Genomic DNA, 26,790 nt, shown 5'->3' with positions numbered 1-26,790 from the left:
AAGCAAGCAACAGTCTGTGGGCCAAATGCAGCTCACTGCCTACCCCTCATATAATGAATGAGTTATGCCTTCCACTAATAAATTATTTATAAGAGGGACTTTAATTTTGGTAACCAATTTACCTAAATGATTAAAGAATAAAACACTGATATATTTTATGACACATGAAAGTTTTATGGAATCAAATTTCAATGTCTATATATAAAATTTTATTGGAACATGCCCTTGTACTACTATGGCAGAGTTGCTTGTTTCCAACAATGACAGTAAACCATCAAAACCTGAAATATTTCCTGAAAAAAAATGTATTGACCTCTGGGTTAATGGGCTTAAATCTTGTAGTTAAAACACAAACACACCACTTAAAAGAACACAATAAAAATGTGTATGTACCTGGCAGATATATGGCATTTCACCGGGTTTATGATTATCCTTCATATGTTGTAAAAGAACATGTTCTCTTTCAAATGATAATTCACAGATTTTACAAATGGCTAAAAGTGAGAGGGGGTAAAAGGTATTACATTTTAAGATATAAAAATTATTTTACAAATTTATATAAATAGTGGTAGTAACAGCAGCAGCAGCAGAAGTGATCAATCATATAGTTTGTTAACTGGTTGCCAAGCACATTCCTAAACACTTCACCTAAATTAACTCACTTGATTCCTATAACAGCATATGAGGAAGGCATTTCTATTATCCTCATTTTTCAAGAGTTCATGTTTCAATTCTTATAGCTATAACAAAAGGAGGATCTGGTATTTAAACTCAAGCTACTTAGCTTCAAAATCTGATTTTAACTACAACCGTAGTTACTTAAAGTTTAAATGAAGAACACTGATTTCGCATTTGATATATATGATTTGAGGCTTCTGAATCCCCAATATGTAATGCCCAGATTATGCCAAGGCAATTACTATAATGAATTACTTGCCAGAGGGACTTTAATTTTAGTAACGAATTTTATTTCAAAATTTCTAAAAGTTAAAACTTAATTTTTCCATTTTGCCCCCAAATTCCAGAGTCTATTTCTTATTTTTCTTACAGAGTTACTCAGGTTTTCTCAGAGTTTCTATCTTTAAATTCAATAATATTCGACATTTAAATGAAATGGCAAATTACTAGAAAATTCATGGGGCGTATATGTACTTTCAATGTGACACTGCAGCTGAAATGGTGTGGGAAACTGATGGTAGCAGTGCTGGCAGGTGGTGTGGTTTTCCCAGCTTTCACTGCTCTGCTTCTCAGGTTCCAAATAATGTTTCATGTGGTTCATAAACCTATAAATGATTGTCAACAGGTGCAAAAATTTAGATTTAAAAACAAAATCTCACCAATAAGTCTCTGACACTTAATCTTAAAAATACCAAGTATTACTCAAAATCCAAAATGTCTTAAAAGTCCTCTAGAAAAGAGTATATTTTAAATATTGCCTTTTCAGTGAATTTTTTCAAATTTATTTCAAAATAATCAAAATATCACTCATTTTCTAACTCAATCATTACTTCAGATTATTTTTAAAAATTTAAGGTAAAAGAGCAGGCTTGTTTTTTATACCTTAAATATTATTTTTAGTTTAAAATAAAACACTGAAAGAAAGAAAACCCTAACACCAAAAGCAGCTAGAGTCATGAGAGAAATCTTTTAAGATTGTGAAGACATATAATAGATTCCAGCTGCTTAAAAGACAAATTACTGGTATTTTTACTTGTGTCTTGTTTTCTAAATGCATGTAATAGCAATTTTAATGCCTACAATTACAAGAACTTTTTTTTTAAATGATACTGGCTTACTGTTAGCACATACTGTTTATTTTAACTTGCAGACTGTGCCCTTTATAAAAAACGTCCATTTTTCAGTTTTACATTCTGCTATTTCAGTTTCCCTAAAAGGCTCCTTATGAAAAGGAACTATGACCTTCAACAGCAAAGAGTGTAGCATAAATGAGAATACTTATTTAGAAGAGCTTACTGAAGCTTTTTGCTAAATTTGAAAATAAAAGTTATTCAATCAAAACATCACTTTTTGGACTGGTCAGCTATTTACAATTACTCATTTTGAAGCCCTTTAAGAAATAATCTTGCAACTATTAACATTGATGATAATGTCATTAATCTGGATAACTATCATCAAGAAGGTTATAACATATATCTCTTTTTTTACACCTCTACCACACTACTCTTTATAGCAAGTTATGATACACCTTAAAATATCTTTCTTCTTTGGTTTTAACACAAGCTCTACAACACCTACCAAAAAAAGTCCTAGTCTTGGTTAAGTATTTACATATGCAAAGCCAATATCTTTTAGCTCAAAATCATAAACACTTAAGTATATTTATATAAAGAATTCTTTAATCAGCTAGTTATTTTTCTCAATTATTAAATAAGCCCAATCTGGAGTTCATATTTTTCAAATGAACAGATGGAAATGGGAAAAACTAAATGGGCAAATTTCTTGGAATCATGTTCACAGAATGAAATATACCTGTTTTCATTGATAAGTAAGGGGTAAAATACTAATATCGCAGTATGATAATAACAGAACAGAGTAGAAATCTTGAGCTGTACGTTTCTTACCATCCTTGAAAAATAATTTGCCTTCCCAGCTTTACTGGAAAAATTAAAAGCAATGTTATATAATACACTTAATTTTGGTTATGAGGTACTTTACTTTAAGGTTACATTTATCAGATAACCAATATATTTTAAATGCTTAATCACTGGATGTTATCAAATGGAGCATGCTGAAAATTTCTAAATATTCTGATAATATAGACCTATGTCTCCTGAAATAATTCCTGAAAAAAGGAATATCCCATTTTCATGTTTGATATGAAATGGAAATGGCTAATCTTAAAAGCAAAAAAAAAAACTTGTTGCTCAAATAATTTCTAATATTATATGTGTCATATTTAATTTGAACAAGGAGCTTAAATCAGTGAATCACACTTCCATGCTTATCATTGCATCTATTTTTTTAAATATATATATTTTTAGTTGTAGTTGAACACAATACATTTTATTTATTTATTTATTTTTATGTGGTGCTGAGGACAGAACCCAGGGCCTCACAGGTGCTAGGCAAGCACTCTACCAAGAGCCACAACCCCAGCCCTCATTGCATCTATTAACATGATTTCTGACATATTTTACTATTAAAATGGTAAAAATATGTAAATAGGTGGTAGAGTTCTATTATAGTACTGTTTCAGTGTTATATGTCAAAGCACAACTTCCCCTTTGTTAAAGAATGGGGGGGGCTGGAGATGTGGCTCAAGCGGTAGCGCGCTCGCCTGGCATGCGTGCGGCCCGGGTTCGATCCTCAGCACCACATACAGACAAAGATGTTGTGTCCGCCAAATACTAGAAAATAAATATTAAAATTCTCTCTCTCTCTCCCTCTTTAAAAAAAAAAAAAAAGAATGGGGACCACTAGCTCTTGATGGCAGTTAACAGTGTCACAAAGGAGGTAAAACAATGATAAAATTCATATGATATAAGATATGGGAAGAAACTTGGAAAACGTTCTACCATAAAGCAACCATTAATGATTATTATAGGAGCATATCATAGAAGACAAGAACACAAATAAATGCTGGGCCCAGATGTGAAAGTACGTGCTTAAAAATGCTACAGGTGATAATTATAAAGAGTAAATGAAATATACACATATATATGTATGTTTGTACACACAAACACACACATATCTTGTCTAAGTACACTGATATCTGCAACTTACTTTGAAATTAATTTAAAAGTCAGATAGTCCAAAGGAAGAAAAATATGATAAAGCAAGTACAGTAAAATATTAAGAATAAAATAAAAGTTGTAAGTGTAGAAGTGCCCAATAAGACTTAAATTTTTGATGAGTATTTGAAAATTTTTATAATGAAATGGTAGAAAGTAACCTTATATACTATAAATGTAATGCCATATAATCAATGAAAAATACCATTCAATATATCTTGTTATTTTGTTCTTGTTACTCACTTACATAAGATATCTTTATAGTATGTCATGTAACGCAAAAATTCTAAAGTAAGTTTCTAAAATTTAAAACATTTGTGTACACCTCTTCAAAATTTCATTGTGAATGAAATCTCTAATTGTTAAAGGTGTCAAATTATAAAATCAAAGCAGACACATCTCCTAGAAATGGTATATCTTTAAAACACATTGCTTTTGGCTGGGCTTGATGGCACATGCCTATCATCCCAGGGGCATGGGAGGCTGAAGCAGAAGGATCTCGAGTTCAGAGCCAGGCTCAGCAAAAGCGAGGTGTTAAGCAACATAGTGAGACACTATCTCTAAATAAAATACAAAATAGGGCTGGGGATGTGGCTCAGTGGTTGAGTGTCCCTGAATTCAATCCCTAGTAACCCCATCCCCCAAATAGATCACTTTTCCCACTAGGTAAATGTTCTTAATATGAATTGAAAGCTTTGAGCATTAAGATTAGCATAAAGAAGTTCAAAACTGGACACTTTTGAAGTGCTTTCTCCTATTACTGAAGAAAAATAAAATGTAAACTACCTAAAGATTCACTGCTAAAACAAAATGAACTTATTTTTTTCTTTTAAAAAGTCTGCCTTTGTCTATAGTAGAAAGTATTAGAATTGTTTATCTAGAATAGCATAGTAAAATGTAACCTAAAGATACAACATTTATATTTGTAGGATATCAATTTTCAAATAGAAATAAAAATAAATATTTACATACCTAATATTATTTTTTAGAATTTTCAAGCAACTGAAGCATTTAAAGGTTGTGTGAGTTTTCTGTTCTTCCTGGGCATCTCCTTCATGTTTTCCATAATAAAAGTCATTAACTAACATGATCAATTTTCCTTTCTCTGAATCAATAGTCTTATTTATATTTGCTGTATTTGAAAATTCTGTTTTAGCCAATCCCAAAAAGTTATTTATCATTTCTGGACAACAATACTGAAAGAGAAAAAAATTAGAAGCCTTATTAAAAAAAAAAAAGCAAAAATTATTCTGTGGTTACAAGTAAGGTCAGGCTATGTAAAACTCTGCTTGGTAATACATCTGGAAAAATAGTCACCAAAAATTTGTGGTGCACATACATATTCTAAAAAACTCAAATGACAAACACGTATTGTCTTAATAAACAATTTTTTTTTTCAAAAAGTAATGAAAACCCTTAAACAGGACTTGGCTATAGATGTAATAACCATTCCTTTGCAATTTATCTGTTCAGGTGTAACTATTTAATAATAATTTATTGCTTGGTCCAAAATTATTCATTTCACATCTATTTCGAGAGTACAGAAAGAAATATTTCATATGCCTTGATGTATATTTTTAATTATCAAGTAACACACAAAAAAATTGTAAAACCTTAATGGAACTAGACTTTGACCCAACTAACCTGCTATTTCTTAGACTCAAGGTACTAGAAAAGGTATGGAATGCAAAGATATACAAGACTAATCTTCCTTCTTAAAAAAAAAAAAGAAAGAAAAGGAAAAAAATCCACTTTTTTACATTAGGTATAAAAGAAAAGTGTTTTTACATCTTAAAAACTAGAATGCTAAATATCTGAAGAGGAAACTTACCTCATCAGGAGTAAAATCACAATGTCACATAAAATGATTTTAATATGGAATTTGTTCATATGTGAGCTTTTCTTTTTCTTTTTCAACAAGATAGAACTAATTCTATCTTTTATTTATTTATTGCACATAGCATTCAGTTGTATGGTTTTTACTTAAAGGGCAAGCTCAGGAAGATGTGCATTATAATATTTGTTAAAATGCTAATTCCTGGGCCTCACTTCAGAACAACTAAGCTACAATGTCCAGATATAGGGCCTAGAAGTTAATATATTATCTAATTTTTTTGATAGTTGTCGATGGACAGCATGCCTTTATTTTATGTTTATTTTTATGTGGTGCTTAGGATTGAACCAAGTGCCTCATATATGCTACGCAAGAGATCTGCCACTGAGCTAGAGCCCCAGCCGTAGAAGTTATATTTTTTAACAAGCGGTAATTCTTTTACAACTTAAGTGTTTTCTATATGTGTTATGTGTTAAACTGGCATCAACATAAGAAAATTTTAAACTCTTAATACACCTATTTCATTTCTAAGATAACAACATCCACTTCTACCACATGTGAAATGTTAGACAACTGGTGGAACACTCTGTATTACAAGGGACAGTGGGCCTTTCTGGTCCAAGACAGACTTATAACATTTCTTTCAAGGTTGCATTTTACTTATTTTGTTTTACTTATCAATTTATAAATCTGAAAAGAAAAAACACACACACACAAAATCTAAAATAAATACAAAGAAAAAAATACTAAGTAAAATGGGCCACAAATAAGTGGTATAACTAACCTATGTTAAGGAGTTGAGGTTTCACCCATATGCAAAATTAGGACAAATAGATTAGTTCTCTAATACAACATGAATCTCTGTAGTCTTCCATTCAGAATAAATTATAATTGAAATAGAAATACAACATAAAAAGGGAGGTAAGAAAGGTTTTGCTATTTATGTTCCTATATTCTTCTTGCAATATCACATAATATCTGAGAGCTCAAACTTAGGAAATTCAGACTATTTCTAAGGATTTTTACAAGACTAAGTTCCTTCTTTTTAAAAAAATGCTACTTTCTACTTTAAGGATAAATGAAGAAAAACATGGTAGGGAATAAAACAACTAGCATTATTAGAAAAATTACTAAAAATGTGTATCTTCTTATTACTAATAATATGTATCACTGGCACCATTTTGACAAACAAAACTCTTCACTTATTTGAAGGATTCCTTGGAGGAAGATCTCAAACAATGAGAAGTTATAATGCACAAAAATAAATAATAGAGAAAAGTCTTCCTAAGAAGAAATGCAGATTATTTTGTGTCCTAAACACAAGATCTGGCTTTTAGTAGAAGTTATTCTGAGTCATATTTAGCACCTGATTATTTTCTGAAATCTACAAAATAGTTTATGAGAGAGTATGTTGCAAGGTTTATATTCTCCAGAAATGTCTAATTTGAAATTAAAGTTGACCTAGAGTAATAAATTACAATATATATAACATATAATCAATTACTTGCTGTTCTTTTTTTTTTCTTTTACAGAAAAGACAGGATCAGATTTTTAAAAATTAACATACAAATCTTGTTCACAGTAACTTTAAAAATTTGTTTTTAAATTGTAGTTGGAAACTATACCTTTATTTTATTTATTTTTATGTGGTGCTGAGGATCGAACCCAGCACTTCACACGTGATATATGAGTGCTCTACAGTGAGCCACAACCCCAGCCCTCACAGTAACTTATTTTTAAGCAATATTTAAGATCCGTATGAAAAACAGCTGAATAATAAACTGCTGACAACCAAACGTGGACAATGTCTATAGTGAGTGAGGGAGAAGGGAAGGAGCAAAATAGCCTACAGGAGGGAAAAAAAAGACAGGCAAGAAAGAAACTTAAGAAATGAGCACTAACGACAGTGAACTATGGTCCAAAATCAACTGGTTATCTTTTGTTCAGCTCCCGAACCCTTTTAGTTCTCACCCTTTACTACAACCCTTCACACAGCCTTTATTTTCCTGGGCTGCCTAGTCTACAAATATTAAATGTCTTTAATGCTATTCTCATCTTTACATTTCCCAATACATAGGTCATCTTCCATAGCTTTGTTAGTGCCCTAAAAATTTAGGTAGAATTTTCAGAGCAAAGGATATGGAATGCAATTTTTAAATAGTAAAATAGGACTTCTCATACAAACATCCTACATAAGTCAACATTTCCCCACTTATAGGAATTCATCCAAAAGCCACCAACAACCAAATTCCACAAACCCGATTTTCACTGAAACAGATTCAGAGAAAATCCAGAGGCCACAATATACAAAAGCACTACCCAAAGCATCCAAGAAATAAAGCATGTAGTCAGAAGGAGATCAAAGACAAAAGAATCCAAAAGATCTTAGAAAGTGTCAGTAAAGGGAGCTGGGAATATAGCTCAGTGGTACTGCACTTGCCTAGCATATGCAAAGTCCTAAGTTTGATCCACAGCACCATAAAAGAAAACAAACAAACAAACAAACAAACAAAACACCACCACCAGCAACAACAACAGAAAAACAGAAATATGACAATTTAAATATATATCCTGAAAGAGGTGACATGATAGGCATATCCTGAAGTGCAAGGATAGATAGATAGATAGATAGATAGATAGATAGATAGATAGATAGATAGATAGATGATAGATAGATAGATAGGCAGGCAGGCAAACGCAGATATAGAAGCTGGTCAAGAGCATGGCAGAAGAAGTAACCCAGACCTACTTTGGAAAAGGAAAGCTGAAAAGGCAGTGCTATAGAAAGAAGCAGACACACACACTGCATTTGCAGGAAGTCTTCTGCCAAGCAAAGAATTATATAACCCAACTAGCAGGCTGTGAGACTTTACTAGAAATCTAGGCTCTCATCTAAACAAAAATACTTTCAGATAAAAGGAGGCTAATAATAGGAATATATACAATTCTAGCAAAACATCAGGAAAATGTTATCCTGGAGCAGATGTAAGAAGAGACAGCAAAGCTGAGGAGATGTGTCCCCATGTGGGTTGCTTTTAAATCTCTCTAGAGCCTATACTCTAGTCCCAGGCCCATGAAGCCCACAAGAAACTATCCACTGTTTGAGGGTACCTTCTTCTCCATCCTACCCCCTGAGGCCATTGATGTAAGTGACCTCTGAACAGTCTCACACAACCAAGAATTTTTCTGTCATTCAGTGACCAACCAAAGCCTGTTGGGGCAACGTTTGGAGCTCCAGGCCCAGGTGTGGGGTAAAACAGCCACACAATTAACGAAGAATATAACACTGCACCAGGTCTTTCTGTGGCTGCCCCAGCACAAGACTGGTCTCTTGCTCAACTTCAATCAGGACCCCTCCCCAACAACAGGTCATCTCTTAGACCTGGAAATCTGTCATCTGTACCATGAAGCCTGGATGACTTTAAACAATTGTTGACCAGTCTGACACTTCATGATCCTAACATCTCTGGTCCCAGTAAGAATGCTAAAGCACTGCATGATGTTGCTGAAAACTTAGAGACTGGGTTCTGAGAAGGGAAAAAAAAAGAGGCTGAATACCTAGGTTTCCTCTTCCTCTTCCCTGTGCACAAACACAAAACATGCCCTTTCTACAGAAATAAACTTGCTTTAGAATCCCACCTCACCCCCAGAGAGAGATTAAGAAGTAGCACATCAAGGGAAAAAGGAGAGGGAAAAATGAATAACCAAGAGGTAAGATAAATTAGAGACAAGGATAGTAGTAAACAGATACTGCAAAATAAAAGAAGGGAAAGAGAGGCCAGTAATGAGAAAAGCAAGGTTTAAAAAAAGAGAGATTAAGATTAGAGAGAAAGTGACAGATATAGCATGCAAAGAAAAATTTATTTTGGACATACAACTGTATGGAATAAATATTTTAAAATATAATTCAGGAAAACTGTGCTAAAACAAAGGAAGACACAAATATAAAGTCAAAAGAATACACTGTACACTAGAGAAGACTGACTCAAACTTTCCATAGTAAGTTATGTCACTATAAAATTATTAATCTTAAAAATATTAGTCTAATATAGATAGATAGATAGATAGATAGATAGATAGATAGATAGATAGATACATAGATAGATAGATAGATAGATAGGTAGACTGGGATGCAGCTCAGAGGTAAAGTGTCCCTAAATCCCCAGTATCAAAAAAAAAAAAAGAAAAAGAAACTTATTACTTTCTAGATGAGACCCTCTGCAATTTAGTGAGACCGTGTTGCAAAAAAAAAAAAAAAAAAAAAAAAAAAAAAGAACTGGAATGTAGTTCAGTGGTAAAGAGCCCCTGAGATCAATTCCCAGTACCAAAACAAAAAGTAACAAAAAACAAACAACAAACACTGAACACTAGAATCAAAAACAAAACACTTTTTTGAACATTTTAAAATGTTAAGGATACATTCATGATACAGTTATGAAAGCTAGATTCTTCTGTTTCACAAATATCAGCTAAGTAATGAAAGATATGGATTGAGATGTGATTATATATCTAGGACAGAATAAGTGAAGATAAGGATATGTAAAAAGTTTTATCAGTGGATACTAAACTACAGTTAGATAGGAATACAAGTTCTGGTATGCTATTATTACATAGTAGGGTGTCTATAGATAACAATAATGCACTGTACACTTTAAAAAGCCAGAAAAAGGGAGTGGGGATTATGGATCAGTGGTAGAGTGCTCACCTGGTGCGGGTGAGGCACTGGGTTCAATCCTCAGCACCACATAAAAATAAATGAATAAAAATAAAGACATTGTGTCCACCTACAGCTAAATTTTTTTTTTTAAAAAAGCCAGAAAATTTAAAGTTTTCACCATAAAAAATTGATAAGTGTTTGCAGAGTAAAACATTAAACAATGGACACATATCAAAACATTGTACTACATTAATACATAAAATTTTCTGCTTTATGTACCAGTCAAAATTAATGTAAATAAAGACTAAAATTATAATGAATACTCTGGAAAAGTTTATATGACAAGCAAATAATTTACTTATTATTTTTAGTGTACCTCACTATCTATAGTACATCTTACTATATCATACAAGTATTTTCAAATTTCTACCTAATAGTAAAGAAAACAACCTACAGACATTTTTGCTAAAGAAAAAAAAAGTATTCATCAGCACTTGGGCTTTACTATAAGAGGTATGGTTAGAATACCAATTAACTAATGATACAATAAGAAAAATGTCTAACTTTAAGAAATTCCTAAAGAATAAATGAAATAATGTATTTATTTAAAGCTTAGTTTTATGTTTGACACATGGAATCAAATAAATTATTATAGGATATTTTAATATTTTTCCATTGGGACAAAAACATTAACTGTGATATAATGAACTTTGATTTATCAAAAACTTCTATTTAAGTTTTTTAAAATTATTCATCTAAAAATTACATTATTTTATGGAAATTATATTAAATTTTAACTGAAATATAAAAATATGAAAGCTAAAATGTAAAAAATGACCTGAGTTTTCTATTTTTTAATTTTTATTATCAATACATTATATTTATACATTTTTGAAACAATGTGATTTTTACATTTTTATGATGCAATTGTGTGAACACAATCAAAATCCTCTTCTAATATGAGATATAGAATGCATTACTGTTAATTATATTCACCCTATTATGCCACAGAACATAATAATTTGCTGTGCCTATCAAACTATAACACTGTACCTGGTGACCAACCAATTTCTATTCCCTTCCCCCTCTACTTGTCCCCAACTCTGGTGACCTCTAGTCTATTTGATTTCTATGAGATCAACTTTTTAAAACTGCCCACTGAGTGAGATCATGTAGAATTTGTCTTTTTGTGCCTGAAACTCTCCAGTTTTAAACATTTCCTTCCTAGATTTTTGACTATGCTTTGAGACTTCATTATTATAAACACATATATTATTCAATTGCATTCAATTTAGTTAAATAGTATTTCTTACACATTGTCCCAGTTTATCTATCATAGAGATACTCTCCTTTCATAAAATGTTACAGTGTTCCATTACATAAATCTTTTAATATTTTGGTTATTTCCAGTACAAGTAATCACAAATAATGCTATAACATGTAAAAGTCACACTTGGAAGAAGGTTGCCAATCTCTCCAGGCCCAGAAGTGTGTATGTTTTGCATGTTGAACTGATTCTATTTTGTATACAGACTGTATGCAAAATAGAGGGGAAATAAGAACATTCATCTCTACTTCTATATGTGGAAAGAAAATCAGAAAGGATATAAAACTGGCAACCAGGTCATAAGAGTTTGAGGTAAAGATTCTTCCCATACACACCTTCCTATTTTTAATTTTTAATAATGTGACTTTGTTACCTAGTAAAAATAAATAAATAAATAAATAAATAAATGTGACTAAGAGAACATAGTAGCAAGAGATCTTCCAAAAATGGTAGATTAGAGGCATTATACACTTGCCTGCATCTCCTTGAAACCAAATTAAAATAACTGTAACATAGTTGCTCACTGATATGAATGACTATGAGAAAATACCAGGTTTCAACTGTGGATAGAGATTTGAAGAAGCCCAAATAAAATGGACTATGGAAGACAGAATGAAACAAAATGCACCAGTGCCAATCCCAGGGAAGTATGCCCCAGAGGTAGAGAAGAAACAGAGTCCCAACAAACATGACTGTCACAGGATCCAGCCTCCTGCAGAAATATAGGCTAAGCAAACAACAGTACAGTTTGCATGTTGAATTGGCTCTGTAGAAGACCCCTGTACTTCTTTGCATATTCTCAGTTTTATAATTTGGAGCCATCTTAGAAAAGGTCCTATTGTCTGAGGTTACTTACTGCTTTAGCAATCAGCATATGCAGTAACAGAAGATGCGTCTCATTAGACCTGGCAGTTTGCCAGATGCAGCTCTCAGAGTCTGGGGAATGAGCAGTCACATGTAGCCAGGACTGGAAACACCAGAACCATGGACTGTGGATTGTGCAGAACTCACCACCATCCCTTCCACCACAGATCTTTGAGACTCTATATCCTCTCTCCATTCTTGGAGGGCCATACAGGGACACTCCACAGAGCTAGTATTAGCTCTACCCTCCAAGTGCTAATCTCTGAAGAGAAGATTTGGGGAGTTCCACATTCTGACATGCCATGATGTCAGCATCAGCTCTGCTCTAGAAGTGCATAACACAAATAGCTCCAGAGAGAATTTTTTTCTAGGGAACTCTGCATTCCACACTAGCTCATTCTGGTGTACAAAGCAGCTGAGAGGTATTCCAACTGAATCAAGCCACAAATTACTACCATCAGTCAACTGACTAGTACCACAAAAGAAAGGAGTAAGCCACAGTCTTTTCTCTGTCCAAGCAGCACACACTCTAAAGACAAAGAAATTCTCTGATCAGCACAGTCAAAGAGTTTCTATCCTTCCTGCTCACTTGGGCACCTGAGGGAAAAAAAATTTTCATTTTTTTTATTCATAGTTTTATAGTTTTACTTTTTTTAAAAAAACTCAGGGGTACTTTCAAAACTGTGCTACATCCCCAGCCCTTTTCATTTTTTCAGACAGGTTCTCTTCCATACTGGCTTTGAACCTGTGATCCTCCTGCCTGAACTTCCTGAATAACTGGGATTACAGGCATATACCACCACACATGGCTTAAGTTTTTGTTGTTGTTGTTATTTTTATGTGCTGTTTTGTGGTTATTTCCTTTTTTCCCTCTTATTTTTTTGATATTGTGGACTGAACTCGGGGACACTCGACCCCTTGGCCACATTCCCAGCCCTTGTTTGTGTTTTATTTAGAGACAAGGTCTTACTGAGTTACTTAGCGCCTTGCTAAATTGCTGAAGCTGGCTTTGAACTCTTGGTCCTCCTACCTCTGCCTCCCAAGTCACTGGTATTACAGGCATGTGCCACCATGTCTGTATTTTTCTCCTCTTTTTAATATGAAATATTTTTCTTCTCTTCCCTTCTCCCTTTTCTATTTTACTTTTCTCCAACTATATTTTATCCCTTTGATTAATTCTATTTTTATTATTTAACTGTTTGTTATTTAATATTATTTTTCTTCTTTCTTTTCATTTGTTGTGGTATTACTGTTTTTTGTTTTTGGATTTTACTTTATTTGTCTATCTCATTTTTTTTTCTTCTTTGTTTCTCTTCTTTTTTTTCAGTGATTGAGATTGAGTCTGATTGTGTTGAACACATCAGCTGGGTGCTCTGCCACTGAGCTACACTCCCACCCCAGCTGAGGGGAATTATGCCTTGCTTGTGCCACACTTAAACCTTGGCAGATACTTCAACTTAGAGAATAGGAGGAATAAAAGCCCACAGACTATAACCTGTCCCCAAGCAAGCATGGCAAGGTGGGTGAATCTGAAGTCCCTCTTGGGAACCCTCACTACTATAACAAGAACAGAAGAAATAGCATAACTGTTATAGGCACCATACTTATGGTGCCTATATATGGGGCCTCAATATCTGTCATTCCCATACCCTATCAGACAGCATATTGCTGATAGGGTTGGAGGTGAGTGTGACAGTGGAGGGAGCTGTAACTGGCCATTGTTTCTCCCCATGAAACAACTAGAGATGCCCTGAATGTCTAAACAAAAGATAAAGGCTCCAGGACATCACCACAATTGGAACAGCCAGTAGCAGAACTGCTTCCAAGTTAACAGCCAAGATCAACAAAGCCCAGAAAAACCCCCAACACATACCTGATAGGGGCTTCGATTCCCACTATAGGAGTAATCACAGAGGGTACACTCTATATCTATTGCTGTCTATAGCAAAATTGCCTGAAATACCAGACAGACTACCTTCTTGCAAGTCCTATAAAGAAAATAAATCATTTAGGCTCTGACATATTATATATTGTGTAAAAATCTTTAACCACAGCCAAAGAAGCCACAGGAAAGTACACAAGGAAGTACAAATTGAATTAAATTCAATACTAAATAGAAACCCAGTAACCCAGGGCTCACCAAGAAATAGTGGAAAAGAGTGAAAGATATCCATCCCAGTGGATGAGCAAATCTCAACATACAAACACAAGAAATATGAAAGCACAAGGCAGTAGAATAGCTCCTGAGGTTTATAAATCTCTAATAAATCTCTAATCCAAAGATATAAAAGTAGATGAACTACTTGACAGAGAAATTAAAAGAATAATTTTTTTAAAAAACAGTTCAATTAATTCCAAGAGGATATAAGAGCTGAATGAATTAAGGAAACCAATGCAGGATATGAATGAGAAATTTGATAGACAGGGATTTTGAAACAGAACCAACCATAATTCTTGGAAATGAAAAGCTCAATAAGTCAGATTTTTAAAAACTCACTTGAAAGCCCCACCAAAACATTAGATAGACCAAAAGAAAGAATAACAAGACTTAAAGAAAAAGTTGAGGAGTTATCAGAATCAGAAACTAATTTTAAAAAAATCAGTAAAATGAACATAATATACAAGATCTCTAGGATACCATTAAAGAACCAAACACAGGTATGATCAGAAAGAATGAGGGAGAAGAGCTACAGATTGAAGGCATAGAAAGTCTATTCAGTGAAATGTCAGAAGATAGCTTCCCAAATCCTGGAAAAGACATGGATATCCAGGTCAAAGAGACATAAAGAGCCCCAACTAGCCAAGTGCCATGGTGCTTGTGTGTAATCCTAGCAACTTGGGAGGCTGAGATAGGAGGATCATGAGTTCAAAGCCAGACTCAGCAACTGCCAAGGCACTAAGCAACTCAGTGAGACCCTATCTCTAATAAAATACAAAATTGGGCTGGGGGTGTGGCTCAGTGGTTGAGTGACTCTGAGTTCAATCCCCCGTATCAAAACAAAACAAAATAAAACAAAAAACCCAAGTAGACATAACAAAAAGAAAAAAGAAAAGAAAAAAAAAAGCTTACCCACAACATATTATATTTAAACTCCCAAAAGTACCTAACAAAAAATATTTATAGAGCTGCAAAAAAGAAGGGTCAAGTCATATTTTAAGACAAAGACATCAGAGTAATAGTGGATTTCTCAGAAGAAACTCAAAAAGGCCAGAAGGGCAAGGAATGATGTATTTCAAGGCCTAAAAAAAATAAATGTCAAACTCAATTACCATACCCAGCAAAGTTTCCCAAATCAAACGAAAAATAAAGAACTTTCATGATAAGCATACATTAAAAGAATTCCTGACCACTAAATCAGCATTATAGAATATACATAAGGGAATTCTACACAGAAGTGAGGAAGAAAGACTAACACAAAAATAATGACACAGGAAAAAATAAATTTCAGTAGACGAGATTAGAACAGCTAATAAGAAAAAAAAAAGGAGAGAACCAAACAGTATTAATAAAATCATCAAATCTCTAAGATGAATAAAAGAGCAAGACACAAAATAGAACATTCAAAACAACTAGGAAAAAACTTCAGCCTGGGCTGGGGATGTGGCTCAAGTGGTAGTGCGCTCGCCTAGCATGCGTGCGGCCCGGGTTCGATCCTCAGCACCACATACAAAGATGTTGTGTCCACTAAAAACTAAAAAATAAATATTAAAAAAAATTTTTTTCTCTCTCTCTCTCTCTCTAAAAAAAAAAAAAAGAAACTTCAGCCAGGCATGGTGGCACATGCCTGTATTCCCAGCACCTGGGCAGCCTGAGGCAGGAGGGTTGTGTGTTCAAAGTCAGGTTTAGCAACTTACCAAGACCCTAAGCAACTCAGTGAGACTCTGTCTCTAATAAAATACAAAACAGGGCTTGGGATATGACTCAGTGGTGAATGCCCCTGAGTTCAATCTTTGGCACAAATAAAATAATTTTAAAAATTACAGAATAACAAGAAAAAGTGCACACGCACCTTTGAATAAGAATTCTCAACATAAATGGTCTTAATTCTTCAATTAAAAGGTGCAGATTAGCTCATTAGATTAAAAAAGAAGACCAAATAATATACATCCTAAAAAACTCACTGGCAAAAACATACAAAAACTGAAAGTGAAAGGATGGAAAATGATACTGTAAGCAAACCAAATCCAAAAGCAATCAGCAATAGCTATACTCATAGATGACAAAACAGAAAAAACAAAGAGGTCATTACATATTGATAAAGGAAATAATTCATCAAGACACATTAACAATTACAAACATATATGCACCAACCATAAGAGCACCAATTTTATAAAACACCACAGGACACAAAGGGAGAGATGGCCCTAATAATGAGTAACTGCAGTACCCACTTTCACCATACAGACCAAATAAAATCAACAAAAAAACATCAGGGGTGAATTATACCATAGTTCAAATAACTTAACAGACATATACATCTAAGGGCTGCAAAACGTGTATTCTTTTCATCAGTGCATGAAACTTTTTACACAATAGATCATATTTCTGACCATAAAGCAAGAGTTAACTAATTCAGAAAAACTGAAATGATTACTTGTATCTTATTGTATCATGATGGAATGAAACCAGAAATTTGTAACAAGAAAAACTGCAGTAATTATATCAAAACATTGAGGCTAAAAATACACTGGTGAACAAACAGTAGGTTATGGAAAAAATCAGGAAGGAAATTTAAAAATTCCAAGAATCAAATAAAAATGAAAACATAATATAGTAGAACCTGTGGGATACAGTGAAAACAGTACTTTGGGGGAAGTTTATAGATATGAATGGCTATATTGAGGGAGGTAGGGGAGCAGATCCCAAATAATAACCTAAGATAAATCTCAAGGTCTTTGAAAAACTTGAATAAACTAAGGGGCCAGGTGCAGAGGCTCACACCTATAACCCCAGTGGCTAGGGAGGCTGAGGCAGGAGCATCACAAGTTCAAAGCCAGCCTCAGCAACAGTGAGACCCTGTCTCTAAAGAAAATACAAAACAGGGCTAGGGATGCGGCTCAGTGGTTGAGTGCCCATGAATTCAATCCCTGATACCAAAAAAAGAAAAGAAAAAATAAATGAAACAAAGAGCTGTTTCTTTGAAAAGAAAAATGAAATTGAAAAACTTTTACCAAATTTAACCAAAAGAAAGAGAAGACCCAAATTAACAAAAATAGAGATGAAAAAGGTATACTACAAAAGACAACATTCATAAGATCCTTCAGGAAAATCTGGGAAAACTGCATACAAAAAAAAAATGGAATATCTAGAAAAAATGGAGGAGATTCTGGACACATATTTTAAAATCCAAATAGATCAGTAATGAGCAATGTGACTGAAGCAGGAGAAAAGTCTCCAAACAAGGAAAAGCCCGCCTAGACAGATTCAATGCTGAAATTTACCAGACTTTTAAAGAACAGCAATGCTTCTTAAGCTATTTAGAAAAAAAAAAGGAAGAAAATGTTTCCAAACTCAGCTTACCAAGCTAGAATTACTCTGCAACCAAGACCTGATAATGACACAACAAAAAAGAGAAAACTATAGACTAATATCCTTAATAAACATAAATGCAAATAAATGCAAAATCCTCAATAAAATACAAATCAAATTCAATGGCACATTAAAAAGCTTGTCCACAAGTTGGCTTCATGAAAGGGATGCAAGGATGGTTTAACACACACAATTCAATAAATGTAATATAGCACATTAATACAAAAATTAATAGAGGATAAAAAAGCATGATCTCATAGATAAGAGAAAAAAAAACTTTGATAAAATTCAGTAAAGCTTCATGATAAAATGCTCTGAATAAACTATATATATCACAATCATACTTTAACATAATAAAGGATATATATAACACACCCATATCCAACATCATACTGAATACAAAAAAATTGAAAGTTTCCCTTCTAAACTCAGCAACAAAGACCTGGAGTTGTGGCTCAGCAGTAGAACGCTCACGTAGTGCATGCGGGGCACCGGGTTTGATCCTCAGCACCACGTATAAATGAATAAATAAAATAGAGGTATTGTGTTCAGCTACAACTAAAAAATAAATGCTAAAATAAATAAATAAATAAATAAACTAAGCAATAAGACAAGTATACCTATTCTCACCAATCTTTTTTTTAATTGAATATCACATTGGAATGCATTACAATTATAATTTTTTATAAATATGACAGTGGAATGCATTACAATTCATATTACACATATGGAGTACACTTTTTCATACCTCTGGTTATATATAAAGTGTATTGACACCAATTGGTGCCTTCATACATGTTCCACCATTCTTATTCAATATAGTAGTACTTAAAACCTTAGCCAGGCCAATCAGGCAACAGAAAGAAATAAAAGGGATAAAGATAGGATAGGAGGAAGTCAATGTATCCCTTGATTACAGACACAATTCTATACTCAGAAAATCCTAGACTCCACCAAAATACTCTTAGAACTGACAAATTCAGCAGAGTTGTAAGATTTTACAAAATGCACACACAAAAATCAGTAGCTTTTCTAGACACCAATAACAAACTCACTGAGAAAGAAATCAAAAAGCAATCCTATTCACAGTAGTCTCAGAAAACAAAAACTAAAATACCTAGGAATAAATAAAACCAGAACTGTGAAAGACTTGTATAATAAAAATGACCCGAAAGAGGTATAAACATAAAGAACTTGAGGGAAAAAGAAAAAACTAATGGAACATGGGAAGGCTGCCCATGTTCATATTAGGAGAATATAATTTAAATGGCTATACCACCAAAAGTGATCTACATGTACCATGCAATCCCTATGAAAATATCAATGACATTATTCATAGAACTTGAAAAAAATCCTAAAATTTGTATGGAATCATTAAAGACCTAGAATAGTCAAAGCAATCCTCAGCAGAATGCACAATGTAGGAGCCATCACAATACCTGACTTAAAAATACACTACACAGCTATAGTAACAAAGATATGTACTGACATAAAAACAAACATGAAGGCTATGAATAGAATTGAAAAACAAGAATAAAGCCACAAATCTAGAGCCAACAGATTCTTGACAAAGGTGTCAAAAACATATCAGAAGAAAAAACCTTTTCAAACTGGATAGAAAACTGGATATTCACTTATAAAAGACTGAAAATACCAGACCCTATCTTACATCCTGAACAAAAATAAAGTCAAGATGGATGGTTCAAAGACTTTAATGTAAGACCTGAAACTACTAGAAGAAAACATAGGGGAAAAATTTCAAGATACTGATACAAGCAATCGTTGATTGCCTGAATAGGACTTCAGTAACTCAGGGAACAAAAGCAAGAATTGACAAATGGGATATTAAACTAAAATGCTTTTGCAGTGCAAGGGAACAACAGAATGAAAAGACAGCCTATAGAATGGGAGAAAACTTTGTCAACTACTCATCTAACAAATTATTAATATCCAGGACATATAAAGAACTCAAAAAACTTAACAACAAAAGAACAAGTAAAGTAATCTAAATTTTAGAATGGGTAGATTTTCTACACAGACACTTCTCTAAAGAAATACAAATGGCCATAAATATATAAAAAAATATTCAATATCTTCACCCATCAGGGAACTACAAATCAAAACTACATTGAGATTCTATCTTACCTTAGAATGTTATTATTATCAAAAAAAAAATCCAAAAATGCTTGCAAAGACATGGAAAAAAAAAAACCTCTTATACTCTTGTGGTAATATAACAGTACATACAGATACTATAAAAATGGGTATGAAGGTTCCTCAAAATATTTTTAAAAAATTAAAAATGGAACTATCATATGATTCAAGTTTATCAATTCTGGGTATATTATTATTATCCAAAGGAAATTAACTCAGCATACAAGAGATACCTACATATCCGTTTTTACTACAGTACTATCCAAAATAGCCAAGCTATGGAATTAGACTAGTTGCTGATCAACATATGAGTGGGATAAAGAAAAACGGTATATATTTTTCAGCCATAAAAATAAATAAAATCACGTCATGTGCAGAAAAAAAAGATGAAATTGGAGGACACCATATTAAGCAAAATAATTAAGAGACAGAACAAGCATTATATTTTTTTCTTATATGTGGAAACTTAAAAAATAGCTAAGATGTAGCAGAGTGGTAGAGCCTAGCATGCACAAAGCCCTGGGTCCAGTCAAGTCTCCAGTACTGCCCAAAATACATAAAGATAACCTGGAAATAGGAAAGACATTCTTAAGGAAGAGAAAAGGGACAAAAGGTAGGGGTCAGAAAGGAAGGACAAGAGAGGGTAGGAGAGTGGATGGATATGATCAAAGCAAAATATATATACATGCATTGAAACATCACAGTGAAACTTCTTAATTTGTACAATAAGGACATATTAATAATTATAAATTTAAAAATTAAAAAATTTCAAAAGAATAACTACAAGATTAAACTCTGATCAGTTGCGGGGAGGACTGAATGTAGTCTTTTTTTTTGTCCTTTCTACCTATAATGCAAAACATAAAAAACATCAGGTGTCTCACCAAAACATTATAAAGAAGAGGAAATTAAAAATACTCACAGGGGAATAGTTTCATATAGAACCTAAGCACTAAATTGAAGTGATTAGAGGCTACACTACACTACTACTAGAGCTGGAAGTGGTATAGATCAAATATAGCCTGTACATTAATAAAGAGCCTGTATTTAAAAATTTAAAAGGATCTCTTGCTTTTTTCTTTCTTTCTTTTTTTGTAAAATGCGACAAAAAAGTTGTGTACCGTTGAAATAGTGAGCAAGAATTTTTCCTTACTTCTTTGCCACAGAACCCTTCTTTTTCTTATATAATCTAAAAAATTCCTTAAAATCTGAATTTCAGAGCCTCCTACAATAATAAAAAGCTCAAACTAGTTCAAGAGAATTATATAAACTATGCTCTGAACTGTGTGTTAAAACAATTATTTCATATGAAACACTTCACCATGTGAAGTTTATGTCTGACTATTAAAAATTAAAATGTAAAAACTCAGATTTTCATATGTAATGTGACATGTACATGTTGGCGATTATGAAAATAAGGTAACAAAATATCTAAGTTATTAAAAAATTAAACAAATGTTTTCTAAATTTGAAAAACAATGTGACCAATGAAATATTGATTTTTAAAATAAAATAAGAATAAGCATCCATTATAAATATATGAACTTAATTTCTTAAATCTGATGATTAAGGAATGCCAGTCTTACATAATTACTATGAAAGCAGATTTTTATCTAAGCTAAATAGAAATTCCATTATGAGAAGATTTCTGATCTAAATATTGAGATAGGCCATAGTGACTGTAAATCTCAAAAAATTCCTTTTTGAGAGGGGGAGTCCCACTATGTTGCCCGACTGGCCTTGAACTTGTAATCCTCTATCCTCATCTTCCCAAGTAGTTGCAAATATAATCATGTGCCACCATGCCTGGCTTCAACCTTTATAAAAATTAAATTTTGAAAGTTTTACCTTCATGTGATTTTTCAAAGGATCCAAAAGATTGAAATGAATATTGCACTTTGGACAAGCTCTTGGAAAAGGTGTTCCATTTTTAGATTGATTTGATGAGGTGTTTGCACCTAAAATAAATTCAGAACATTTATGATTCAAAACTCATCACTTTTGAACATTAAATAATCACTGATAGTTTAAAAATTTATAATAATTTCTAAAATTTATGTATAAATACTATAGTAATTTTTATAGTATAGAATGTCAGATTTCATATTTACCTTTTGATGGCATAGCCTGGGAAGATGTCAGTGAAGAAGGTTTAAGTGAAGGGAATTCAGCTGGAGAATTTGTTCCAGAAACACCCTCACAGGGCTAAGGCTTTTTTGGATTAACACTGTTTACTTCAGAAGCAGAAGGACGTTTTGATAAAAATGAACTTTCATTCACACCTACAATGATTTAAACAGTGGAAAAAATATTTTAGAACACCTAGAATACTACTCATAATTAAGTACAAATACTTTGGAGTTAATTTACAGATAATATAATTAATTATCATATCACACAAACAACAACAAAAATTAAGTGATCCAAACTCAGGGCATATACAGAAATAGTATAAACATTTATTATAAACTCCAAGAATTAAGATAATTTGTAAAGTAACCTTTCTATGCAAGAAGTTCTAAATGTGGCTTCAAACAGAAATATATAAACTGCTATTATAAAAGAAGCCAGACCAAAAATTTTAAAGCAGAAAACACTGAACCAAGTTCCCAGAAATAAATTACTTTTGGATACTTAAATGTGGTAGAATTTGTTAAAAAAAAAAAAGAAAGAAAATCTGACAATAACTTTTATTTGTTCCAAAAATTGATACCCTCATATGCTTTTTTATTTAGCAACTTAAAATGTCTACTGCAATGTTAGCTCTTTTCTCACCTAACAAACTGAAGAGTGGTCTACTGACAGCTTTAGGTGATTTTAACCACTTATTGCCATGTACAAAGTGGAAACAACTAAGTTTGAATAATATTTTACTCATTCATATGAAAGGGCACTTAATGCAGGGAGTTAGTATAAGGATTTTTATACTATGTTCCCCATAATTTAATGGGGTCATTTTAGGGAATATATTGGGCCACGTCTGACAAAAATACACTTTTCCATTTTATTTATTAGATATTCACATAAAATTTTGTTTGTACAGGGATTTCATTAAAAAAAAAACCTCTTCCATTTAAAAACCATTACCTTAAGGATAAAGAATTTAGACCTATTTAGAGCATTACTAAGAAAAATGGGGATATTTAGACTATAACCAAGCCAGGCAAAGTCCTTTTAGAAAATAATACACAATGGGCTTTGTAAAAATGGATTCTAAAACTGTACATCATATTTTAATAATGCCAACTATACACTAAAAGTAGAAGCAGTGAATGAACTACAAATATTCTAGGCTTTTAAGTGAGACAAGATAAGTTCAAATCCAGACTATGTCAGTCTCTAGATATGCACTCTTAAGCTTATTTAATTAATTTCTCTGAGTTTAAGCTTCCTTTTTTGTAAAATAAGTTATAATGCCTTATTTTACAGAGCTATTTAAGAAAAAGATAATATACTTAAAATATCCCAAGAAAATATTTGGTACATAAAAAGCACTCAGTAGAAAGTGAAAGCTACTATCATTACTAACTAAATATTTTCCATCTTTATTTTAGAGGGAAAAAATTATTCCAACAGATATAATAGTAAGAGCAAATATGCCATAAAAATAAAAAGTATTATAGTAGTTAGTTTCTCTGCTCCATCCTTTGAGATAACATAAAAATGATCTCCCACTAATGAAGCACTCTATTACAAACTGCAGGTCCATAAGAAAGATTCCATGAGATCCCTTTAGCATTCTTTTGAGATGTTTAGGTTACCTGAAAAACCACTAAGTGCTAGCATTTCAAATGAATCAATTGATTTTACAACAGGCTAAATAGTAGAAATAGATTGCTTTAATGGAGGAATTTAACAGAAGAAATCTCAATGTTAAAAAAGTCACTTGCATTTGATTGAACTTCTGATTCTTTAACTTATCTCCATTCTATTAGGCTGTGCTATTCCCTACTTTTAAGAAATTCAATCTCTGTCAGTATAAATCCTACACTCACTCAAGATCAAACTCAAATTCAATCTTCTCTGAACCCTCATAATTTCTACAGTGTGTTACTGAACATCATAGTACATACAATTATTCATATTTATCATACATAACTGCTGTCATGTCATTTAAACCTTATTAATGCATTTTTAAATTTACTTATCTTATATGGCCATCAGAGAATCCCTGAATAGAATGGCAATCATCAACAATACAGGCAACAATAAATGTTGACGAGGATGTGGGGAAAAAGGTATACTCATATATTGTTGGTGGGATTGAAAATTAGTACAATCACGATGAAAAGCAGTATGGAGATTCTTCAGAAAACTTGAAAGGGAACCACCATTTGACCCAGTTATCCCACTCCTCAGTTTATACCCAAAGGACTTAAAATCTGCATATTAGAGTAATGCAGCCATGTCAATGTTTATAGAAGCTCAATTCACAATAGCTAAAGTATGGAACTAATCTAGGTGTTCTTCAATAGATGAATGGGTAAAGAAAATGTGATTATATATATATTTTAATGGATTATTACTCAGCTTTAAAGAAGAAGGAAATTATGGCATTTGCCAGTAAATGGATGGAGTTGGAGAATATCATGCTAAGAGAAATAAGCCAACCCCGAAAAATCAATGGCCAAATGCTTTCTCCAATACATGGATGCTAATTCACAATAAGATGGGAGGCACTAGAGAAGAATAGCATTACCTTAAATTAGGTAGAGGGAAGTGAAGGGAGGGGAGAGGAGGGAAGGTGATGTGAGATAGGAAGGATCATAGAATGAAACAGACATTATTACTTTATGTATATGTGATTGCATGAGCTATATGTTTCTACAACATGTACACTAAGAAAAATGAGAAATTATATCCCACTATGTATATCAAAGTGCATAAATGCATTCTCCTGTCATGTATAGCTAATTAAAACAAATTTTAAAATTAAAAAGAAGCCTGGAATAAATTATATTAAAAATTAAAATAAAGGCTGGGGTTGTGGCTCAGTGGTAGACTGCTCACCTAGCATGCATGAGGCATTGGGTTCAATCCTTAGCACTACATAAAAGTGAAATAGACACTGTGTGTCCACCTACAACTAAAAAAATAAATATTTTTTTAAAAATAATTTAAGTGAAATCTCCAAATGGCTGATTCAGGTATGGTGAATGAATGCATAATATAAGAAAATTAAGTACCTCTACTTTGAAAAATATCAGAAAACAAAAGTGGAAAGAGGTTAACTGACTAAAAATTCTCCAGATTAGAGGTTCAAACTTACTTCTTTCAAATTACCTTATTTACTTCTCAGACTAAAGTTTCATTCTTTATATGAGAAAACCTGGCTAGAGAATAGGTGTCATAATCCTTACTTTTAAGAAGTTTCAAGAATTTATATCTTCTATGAATAAAAGTCCATGCGTTTTCTAAAACCACATTTAGCACAAATACATCCCCATTTCTCTTTGGGTCTTAACTACTTTATTAACTAGAAGTTTACTAGGTATGTAGTGACACCAAGAGAAGTGAGTATCAAATATTGCTGAAAAGAAAAACAGTGGTATACATCTAAAATCACAATGACTCATGAGGCTGAGGTAAGAAGATTGAAAGTTTGAGTGCAACTCAACAACAGCTAGTCTCAAGGAAAAATATTTTTTATAAAGTTCTAGCTCAGTGGTAGAATGCTTGCTTAGCACATGTAATGCCCTAGATTCAAATCCTCTATACCACACACACACAAAAAGGAAAAACGTTAAGCATTATTACTATGGGAAAAGAATGGACAGAAGTTGAGTTTGGTAGATTCTTCACACTGATCTGTTTAGTAAACAAACTAAAAACTCCAAAAAAATCATATACATCTCTACTTCATCAAATATTTGAAACACATATAAATTGCCAGTATATAAAATTAAGTACTTTGATTACAGAAAATATTCAATAAGACAAAATTCATACTATACAAATGTATTTTGATTAATGAAGAATTTTGTTATACCCTCAATGAACTTAAAATCTTCTTCAACAGGTAAATTTCATTACTTCTTCAAATAGCATTTATTGAGTACTTACTATGTACAAATCATTTCTTTAATGTGGTTACTTTACACTAACACTTTAAAATCATGTTTTACTATCATATTGAGACCATTTATTGGACTAGAGTGACACTAACCTAATGAAGAAATCAATAATAACAAACACTTTTCCCCCTAACTGGTCATAGAAACTAATTTTTAAAATAGAATATTTAGGGCATATGAGGACCTCTCCAATTCATATAAATTACTTTAAGGTGGTAAGTTTGGCTCCAAGTGAGAATGAGTTCAAAGAAGTTTAGCCAAGATTTTATATAAAGTTACCCAAAAAGGCATTCAAAAAACTATTAGTACAACTCCATATTACAATATATGAAAGACTTCACAAGAGGATATGAGCTTCAAAATAGAAAGTTAATTCCATAAGCAAATTCATCAAGTTTTTCTTTTATACCTTTTTGGAAAAAGTACTAATACCAACCTGCTATGGAAAGTGTTGGTCCCCCTTGGTAATGTGATAATCCTGTCTCCTGGGTCAAGTCAAATAGTAATTCTGAAGAATTATTAGATACAACTTGTGATGAGCTCATTATGTAATCCTGTTAAAATATTTCAGAGAAAGAATATTACATTTATTCATTAT

The 26,790-nt window shown here is 32.6% G+C and overlaps 2 pseudogenes; one reads left to right on the top strand and one right to left on the bottom strand.

Annotated features, from left to right (window-relative positions):
• Nucleotides 1-26,790, bottom strand: part of LOC143387395 (zinc finger protein 280D-like) — an 89,902-nt pseudogene that overhangs the window by 50,606 nt on the left and 12,506 nt on the right.
• On the top strand, nucleotides 8,660-9,117 carry LOC143387403 (ran guanine nucleotide release factor pseudogene; annotated as a pseudogene).

This window comes from Callospermophilus lateralis, unplaced genomic scaffold (assembly GCF_048772815.1).
Source record: "Callospermophilus lateralis isolate mCalLat2 unplaced genomic scaffold, mCalLat2.hap1 Scaffold_167, whole genome shotgun sequence".
In the NCBI taxonomy this organism is placed as follows: domain Eukaryota; kingdom Metazoa; phylum Chordata; class Mammalia; order Rodentia; family Sciuridae; genus Callospermophilus; species Callospermophilus lateralis.
This window is presented reverse-complemented; position numbering and strand designations above follow the sequence as displayed.